The sequence below is a fragment of the Alligator mississippiensis genome, chromosome 3, assembly GCF_030867095.1.
Source record: "Alligator mississippiensis isolate rAllMis1 chromosome 3, rAllMis1, whole genome shotgun sequence".
NCBI classification, from domain to species: domain Eukaryota; kingdom Metazoa; phylum Chordata; order Crocodylia; family Alligatoridae; genus Alligator; species Alligator mississippiensis.
Window position 1 is genome coordinate 164,683,994 of NC_081826.1, and position 8,776 is coordinate 164,692,769.

General features: G+C 44.9%; 1 protein-coding gene across 3 annotated transcripts in view; it reads right to left on the bottom strand.

Moving 5' to 3' along the window:
• Nucleotides 1–8,180, bottom strand: part of KIAA1958 (KIAA1958 ortholog) — a 172,291-nt gene extending 164,111 nt beyond the window's left edge. The window contains exon 1 of one of the 3 annotated variants that reach the window (XM_006278130.4): nt 7,715–8,160. The gene's annotated coding sequence lies outside the window, so the exon portion shown is untranslated. Of the gene's footprint in view, nt 1–7,714 lie in introns of all 3 variants that reach the window. The other 2 variants (XM_019490720.2, XM_019490717.2) reach the window with 2 other exon arrangements.
• Nucleotides 8,181–8,776: the final 596 nt, after the last annotated feature.

Below are 8,776 nucleotides of genomic sequence, written 5' to 3' on the forward strand. Positions count from 1 at the left end.
GCAAACTTGTTTTCACCTTTGTAATTAAAAAAAAAATTCTTGAATATATATATATATATATATAGTTATTTAACATTTACTCTTAAAGTTTTTCCTAGAGGGATCAACCATGTGAGCTATATTTCACTAAGCCCAGGTCAAATTATGTAATAACTGCCAACAAGAATTTGCAGTCAGTGGGTGCATCTACAAGTGCAGTTAAGGTGATGCAATAAACTCTGGTGCAGTTTGTGTCAAAGTAAACTGCTCCAGAGCACAGCATCTACACATGGACCTGGGACAGCAGTCATTTGAGCTGGGGCAGAGCAGGCCCAGGCTGGCAGAGGGAGCAGGGGTCAGCCCTGAGCTCCAGGTGACAGTGTCAAGTGGGAAAGATGCTGGCTGGGGCATGAGGTTGCTGACCCTGCACAGCTGTGTTGCTAGGCAGCAGGCAGGAGTCTGGCCTCTGCCTGGTCACTCTTTATATGTGCATTTCAGTGCAGTAGGTGATTCTTGATAGTACTATCTTACGGTGGAGTTAATTAGTTTACTGCACCCTAATACCGGTGCACATGTAGATGGTGATGCTTTACTTCAGAGCTAATTAGGCAACTGCAGTAAAGTGCACATGTAGATACACCCAGTGACCCTGCAAGCACACTGAAGCCGGTGAAGCTCTTTCTATTTATAAAGTTAAAAATTAGTTTTTGTAAAACTAGGGTTTGAAGGACAAGATAGAAAGCATGAAAAAGGCAGTTTCCATGATAACCATGAAAAATGGTGTTCCGCATAATTTTGTGTGGAATTGCCAGGGGGAAAAAAAACCCTTACAAAAAACAAAATGCCGGCTCCCCAGTGGAACCCAACGGTTGCTGTGTTGGGGAGGAAGCCACCAGCATGAAAGGGAGCAGCCTAGATGGTGGCCACTCCCTCCTCCCTCCTCTGTCAATTGGCTGAGAGGGCTGCCTTTTGTGTGGCCCTGCCCCTCTGCCAATCAGCAGTGAGGGGCAAGGCCACATGAAAGGAAGCCCTCTCAGCCAATCAGCAGCGAGAAGCAGGACTACCAGGGCCCCTCGGACAAACAGCGGTTGGGGGGGGGAGGGGGGTGCTTGCTGCACAAAGACCATGAAAATGGCACCAGGCACAGTGAGCAGTCCACAATTTTTACTTCCCCTCCACACATTTTAAGTAGATCCACAGACATGAGAAATGGATGAGACAGAATTGGAAGATGATGCACCAAAAATAAGCCTATTCTAGCACATACTACTAGTGTATAAGTCAACTCGGAAATTCTATTAATTTTAATATTTGCAAAATCCTTTAAAAATATCATTCCCAATATGTGATCAAAACTACAGTACCTGATATCATCATCCTTTTAAAAAATGGTTGCTGTTCGTTTTCAAGACAGCAGTCTCTAAACTATGTGGGATTATTGCTTTTAATTGTAAAGTGAAGTTTAAAACAAAAGTATGTCATGATTGAGCTACTAGTTGAAATAGCTTTCTTTTTTCATTCATTTCCATTTTGAGAATCACTTTCAATTTTTAAATCTGCTACCTGATAAGTGTTGTATTTTTTAATTGGCCTACTGTTTTTAATCCAACATTAGAAATATTCAATTAATTATGTAAGCCCTAATTTAAAAAAAACAAAACCTGCTTTTAGTACAGGGACCATGCAGTAGCAAAGAAAGAATTTCAGTTTAACAGGCAAATAAATATTTGCAGAATGATTCTCCTTCTCCCTGGCTTTAAAATGTAAAAACAGAGCCAAGTAGAATAAAAACTAATAAAAATTGTTGCAGAAATTCCATGGATTTTGGACAGAACAACTGCAAGATGCAGGCTTGTGAGGGGGGGGTAACTGTTATAGATTTATATTGTCTGGGCCTTTTACAAAGAAGTTACTGATTAAAGCAGGACCCAGAAAGTGGAAGACTAGGCTAAAACAGTTAAAATACAGTTTTAACATCTTGTGTTTTACTGGGAAACCAGCCTGATGAACTCTAGTCAAGTTCAGAAGAGAAGTTTTGGAGGCTTCAGGTGCTTGGCCTGTCCATTTCTGTGGAGTTACAGTTGCATGTTTCTATTTTTAAAAGTGCTTTTCTTCTCCCCCCTGTCAACCCATGCAGTCTACAGGGGAGACTCCATGAGCAACTCATTCTGCAGGAAGAACAATGGATCTGACCATGCAATGAGAGCTGTCAAATGCACAAAGTAAGCAAACTAAGAGGAAGCAGAGAGAAGCACACATACCCGCACACACATATATGGTGATGTTCCCCATCAGAGAGAGAGAGAGAGAGAGAGAGAGAGAGAGAGAGAGAGACTGATGTTCCCGATCACAGAGAGAGAGACATACACACACCACCTTGATGTTCCCAGTCAGAGAGACACACACACACACACACACACACACACACACTGATGTTCCCAAGCACAGAGAGAGGGGGAGAGAGAGAAAGAGAGACACCACGCATAGTGATGTTCCCATTAAGAGAGGAAAAGAGAGACAGACACACACCCACACCACAGGGTGATGTTCCCCATCACGTCCCTCCCCTGCAAACTCATTTCTTTATCTTAGATGTAACTTGTACATTAGTAAGTAAAAATATTTTAGGCAAAGTGAGATTTTTTAAAAGATAGTCTCTTTTGAGTTCACATAGTGAGAACAAAAAAGAAGGGGATATTTCGTATTGGAAAAGAGCACAGAATTACCATGAAAATGCCTAATCCTGTAAATTCCTCCTCACATAACTCCTGGTCCTGCAAGAGTTTCCATGGGTCTACAGTTTGGGGGTTCTTAGTTGCATTGGCATCAGTAGTGCCTCCTCACTGGAGTTAAGACTATTTGAGTGAAGATTTATAGATTTGAACCGTAAAATGTTAGGTAATATTGCAAATAGCAAACTGAAGAAAAAGTAATGGATAAGCTAGATAATATGCAGGCACTGATCAGCAATACAAATAATAAATTGTTTGGATAATTGGCAGACTGGGAAACGAGGGAGCAGTTAACCTTGGGGGGAAAAAAAGAAAGACAAAAGAAAATGTAATGCAGATACAAAATTACTATTCCCTTGCACATGTGAAAACAGACTTGAGAATTGAACATACAGTTTAAACAAAACCCAAGACACCGGGTTATTTGATTCACTGCAGACTTCTCGATACAGGAGCAATATATTATTGCATAATATCCACTTATAGTGAAACTTAATACATACTACTTAAGATAGAATGCAACAATTCTTACAACATAAACAACTTCTATTTTCCATATCCACTCGGTTTTTGCTAGTTTGAGTTTGGAACTGTGATATAAACAAGGCCTTTTATTTACTTCAAAACTCAGATTCAGTAAAACAAGAAAATTTACACTATAACTAGCCAACCAAGGGCCTCATTATGGAATCTGTGCAGTATATTTGTTACCTAGGAAACGAAATAGAGCACTGGTACACTGTAATTTCTGTCTTGCAATAGAATTCTCCAATCCTGCTGGTAAATAAAGTTCATAAATCAACAAATCAGAACCAAGGTCAAGTAATTTAAGATGAAGCAGTTATTCTCCATATGTCTTTTAAAACACTGACTCTCTCAAGTCACTTTGCAGATATACTGAGGAATATTGAACTTAAGATATAGTTGTATTTTAAATATTTTTCATGACCAAAGTGAACCATACGGGACTGAGCATTCATTCCTATTTAAAATAACTTCATCTCCTTTCTCACCGATCTTTACCTCACACTATTTGATTTTGCAAAAAACAACAAAACAATAGCATTTGAAAGCAAAGCCTTAGCTAGTTACACCTGAATTACCAGATACACAATAATCCAAGGGAGGATTCATTTCCATGCATGTTTCTTTGAAGTGCTTTACAAACATTAGTTAATCCAACTCACAGGGGTGATGTAAGGATAAGTATTTATTATCCTCATTTTAGAGACACAGGAATCAGAGTGACTTGCCCAACAGCATAAGGAAACCCAACGTGGAATTAGAATTAGTTCCCAGTGCTGTACTCCAAGCATCATATTATGCCTAGATGTTTAAAGGCATCTTTAAGCACCTAGATTTAAAATAGCTGGTGTGATTATATATATGGTTAAGTGGGTGTATTAATAACAACATTAAAAACAAAACAAAAGGAACAAGTTACTAGTGTGAGAAGTAAAGAATATTGTAAGCATTAAGAGACTGCTTTACTTTAACTCTCCAATTTACCATTTAAAATTAAATACAATACTACTCATTTTAAATGTCCATTGGACAAACATCCAGACTAGGTTTAAAGCACACTTAAAGGTATAGTTGATAGCTGTCAAGAGTGAAATGTTAACATAATAAACAGAATCTTAGCACTTTGCAAAGAACATATCAACAAGACATTATCATATTGTGAATATAATAAAATTATCCAGTGTTTCTGTAATCTCCTACAAAATCAGATATAAAGAACTCCCTGGCAAATGCAAAGTAGAAATTAACAATATTCAGAATTCACTGCACTGAAGACAGAAAGTTAAAAACCAACTTACCAATAACAACCAAATTAAAGAAAATGGTATAAAGGTGTTACTGTTTTCCACCAAGACTTTGATTACCCTACAGGAATCCAGCTATTTTCAAAAGAATAGAAAGGTCAGTGTAACACTATTTTGATAGGAGCTGAGCTACTGACACTGCTACAAAAAACTGCACCGCATCTCAGACAAGACTCATGCTGCACATAACAGTCCATTATCCACCTGAACACTTTCAGTTAATATTTAGTTTATACAATATCTCTTTGTTAATTCTTATCTCTAGAGCTTGCAGTGTGTAAAGTATGCAAATAACCAATTCAGTTTGTTCGTTTACCTTTTATAACACTTCAAAAAGCTGATAAACTTTAGCACAATACTGAAAAACAGTGTTTTGCTTAAAGCCAAAGATGGGGAAGAAGGAGGGACCCAGGTTTTTAACTCAAGATGAGGGGCAGATTCAGGGTAAAGCCAGGAGGGCGAGTAAGACTTGTTTCATTTCAGACTTAACAGCAACTTTTAAAAGGTAAGGAAAAGCAGGACACAGATGTTTAAAACACATTTTGTATCTGAGGCAACTTCTTCAGGATATTTTTGGTTCATAACAACAAAATAAAAAGAAACCAACAATCTCAACCACTCCCCAAAATCCCACAAGGAACTTAGTGGGGATGTAATTATATTTGCACATTCTTGAGCCCACTGACATGCGTTACAGACTTGACTCTCTTCCTATTCAAGTCAATGACAAAACCCCACTAACCCTAATTTAGCAAGATCAAGTCCTGATTATCTATCATAAATCTAACTTTGGGGTATTACTAATGTTAATAATAAATATAACCAAGAAAGCTAGTGAGATACAAAAGCCAACCAAGCAAACAAGAATAACCAAACTGTCTATGATCATCATAAAACTCTACCGTCTTCTGAAATTTTTTTTAACCTGTTTGTCTACTGTCTTATGTCAGGTTCATTTTTGTTTTGTTTTTTAAAGAAACTAGTCATTTTCCTGTTTAGTATTATTTAATATCCAGCTAAGCACAAAGAATATTTATAGCCACTGACACCATAAATAGAAGGTGAGGTCTATCATGAATAGCACATTCATTCTTTCTGCTGGAAAGAGGTTTTGTTTTTGACTGTTGAAGCTATGTTATGGAAGGCTTGATATACTTTCCACTGCAGAATGTTTCTTTATTTTCCTTTACACTTAACTGTCTTTCCATGCTTGTTTTACAGGGTTCTGGCTTATCACTCCTTATTTGTCTTTGTGACCAGCCAAGTTCAGGATAGGTTATATTTTTAAAGGCTTGCACTGTCTACTCATTACCAACAGTTTAATATTCCGCATTCCCTACAGGAAAGTCATTACGACCATTTGCAAGGGGCCTTTCTAACATCTGTTATGCAAGACTAGGCTAAGATAAATAGATATCAATCGCTGATGCCCTAAATATTTTTGCTTCTAAATCAATCTGTGGAAAACCCCACTCATCAAGGCATTTAAACGTGACATCCAGGCAAGCAGACATGCAGCTGTAAAGTGAGTGCCCAGTTGATCAGTCTGAAGACAAACAGCTAAATCCAGTTCAACCGCTAATAGCTTTGACATATGTTCAAGGTACCACAATTAGCATCGTGCTGTTTATCTCTAGTCCTCTAGAGAGAAGCTGTATTTTTTGTCCTAATAAAAACATGTCTAGCCTTTTCCCTGACACACACATACACCCCTCTGCGTTTACCTCTCAGGATAACAAGTTGCTCACTTTCACTGAAATAAACCAGGCACAAGTGTGAGGGGGAGAGGGAGGACAAGCTTCTTTGACCGCCCCCCCCCCCTCCGAAAAGCAATTGCAAAATGCAAAATAACTTTATTTCCAAAACGTGTGTGTCAAAAAACCACCCGGGCAAGCACCAAGCCATCCCTCAGCAAAACAACCGCCTCCCCAGCGCCTCTGGGATCTTAAATAAGCTCCAGCTCAACTCCTGGAGCCTCTTGCTCTGACTTCTGCCAGCAACCCCAGCCCTGGATGGATACGAGACCAAACCCCGGCCCCCGTGCGCAGCCTCCCGGAAAGCCGGACAACTCCCCCTGCCTCTCCCCGCTAGAAACAACAAACGGCGCGGCGGGGCAGCGCGGGGAGACACAGCAGCAAGAACAAGCACAGAAAAGTTGTGTGCGCGTGCGTGTGTGTGTGTCCAGGGCACCTTCAGTCCTGCAGTCCCACCGCTTGTGGAAGTGGACAGCTGGGACAGGAAGGCTTTCTACCCCGGCCCGCTTTGGTTTGGGTCAGGGGCAGGGAGCGGCTTCTTCAGGCAAGAGGTGGGAGCAGGGGGGCAGCGCGTCTCCCCATCGGCTCACGCCGGCACCGCCTCGGGGTGCACAGCCCTCAACACCCGCGCTCCGGCGGGTAGGCGGTGCACGCGCGGCCTCTTCACAACACATGCACACGCCGCCCTTCGTCTTACACGCGCACGCACGCATGCTTCCCCAGTGCGTGCGCTCACACACACTTTTCCACCCAGCTGTAGCCTTCCCCCCAAAACGCACACACCTCTCTGCCCAGCTCCCCCATATACACGCCCCCGTACACACACGCACACCCCTCCACACACACCTCCACCACTCACACACACACATGCCCCTACACAAACACCCCTCCACCACACACACACATATCCCTCTTCACACACCCACCCTTCCACACATACCTCCGCCACACACACCTGCCCCTCCACACACACCTGCCCCTCCACACACACATACACACACATCCCGGGGACTAGAGGACAGGACCAAAGAAAGGAGAGCTGCGCTCATGCATTAAGGCACTAATGACCCGAGGAGCACACAGCCCGGGCAATAACAAGAGCAGCCCGGCTGGAGGGCACCTCTGTTTGTGGATGTCCTTAAACCAACACCACCAAGCCCCGAGCCCACGCACAAAGAAAGACACACTGTATACAACTCCGCGTACACACACACGCACACGCTATCCAATAACCAGCCTATCTCCCGGCCATCCACACACAAAGGGACGCGCAGTCTCCACGCCGCCACCCCCCCCCCCCTTATTTCCTAGCTGCCCCAACACAAAGAGGGCTCCTGCACACACGAGCCGCACGGGTTCCCGAGCAGCCCCCTGCCCCCGTGCACAAAGCGGGGCGCGCACAGCCGCCCCCGGTACTCACCGCCCTGCAGGTGTCTGTCCATAGGAATGTGGGGTGAGGGCAGGCTGTGCTCTATGTCCCTGTATTGGATGGGGGGATGGGATGGCTAGTGGGGAGGGGGCTGTGAGCCTGTGGGGAGGGGGGAGGTGGCTCTGATCCCCTGGCCCTGGCTTCTCCCTCTGTCCTCCTCTTCCTCCACCCCCCACTTTGTGTGTGTGTGTGCGCGCGGCTCCCCCTCCTCCTCCTCCTCCTCCTCTGCGCGGTGATATTAAATGCTCAGGGAGAGAGAGACACTGAGACACAGAGAGAGCTCGTATCAGCTACCGGAAATCGCAGCCCTGGTCATAAATATACCACAGGAAGTGTGCAATGATACACACACACACCTACTGTTACACACGCAGCCAGCCCTGCCCCCCAGCATGGACACCCCCACCCCCCACTGCTAAGCCGGGAGGGCGGGGGTGTGTGTGTGCATATTTAGACCTCCGCCGTGTAATATCCCGCGTGTGTGCAGCTCAGGGCAGGTTGTGATACACGCAGGAACTGACAAGACAGGAGAGGCGGCGCGCCCCGCGCCCAGACGAGACGAGGCGCCCCGCTAGTCACAGCGCCGAGGGTGGACACACGTGGGGGCCCGTGCGCAGCCCGGGGGGGCGGGCACCGTGATACAGTGTGCGTGCCCCGTGCTGTATACTGTGAGTGTCCCGTGCTATAATGTGCGTGCCCCGTGCTATACCGTGCGTGCCCTGTGCTATACTGTCTGTGCTCCGTGCTATACTGTGCGTGCCCCGTGCTATACGCCGTGCACATACCGTGCGTGCCCCGCGCTATATGCCGTGCGTGTGCTCACGCTACCAGAAGTATATGGCACGCGCTCGTAGCCCGGGATGGCGCCAGCCGCTGGGACCATCGGGGCTAAAGGGAGCAAGGGCCACCTCAGGGGCTGAAGCACCCAGATCTCCTTGCCAACAGCGCTCCCTCCGGAGCGGGCAGGCCCCACAGCAGAGGGGTGCAGGGGCCGGACACCCCCCCCCCCCCCCGACGTTTCGCTCGTTGCGATGCCGGGCCTCTCCCTTGCGA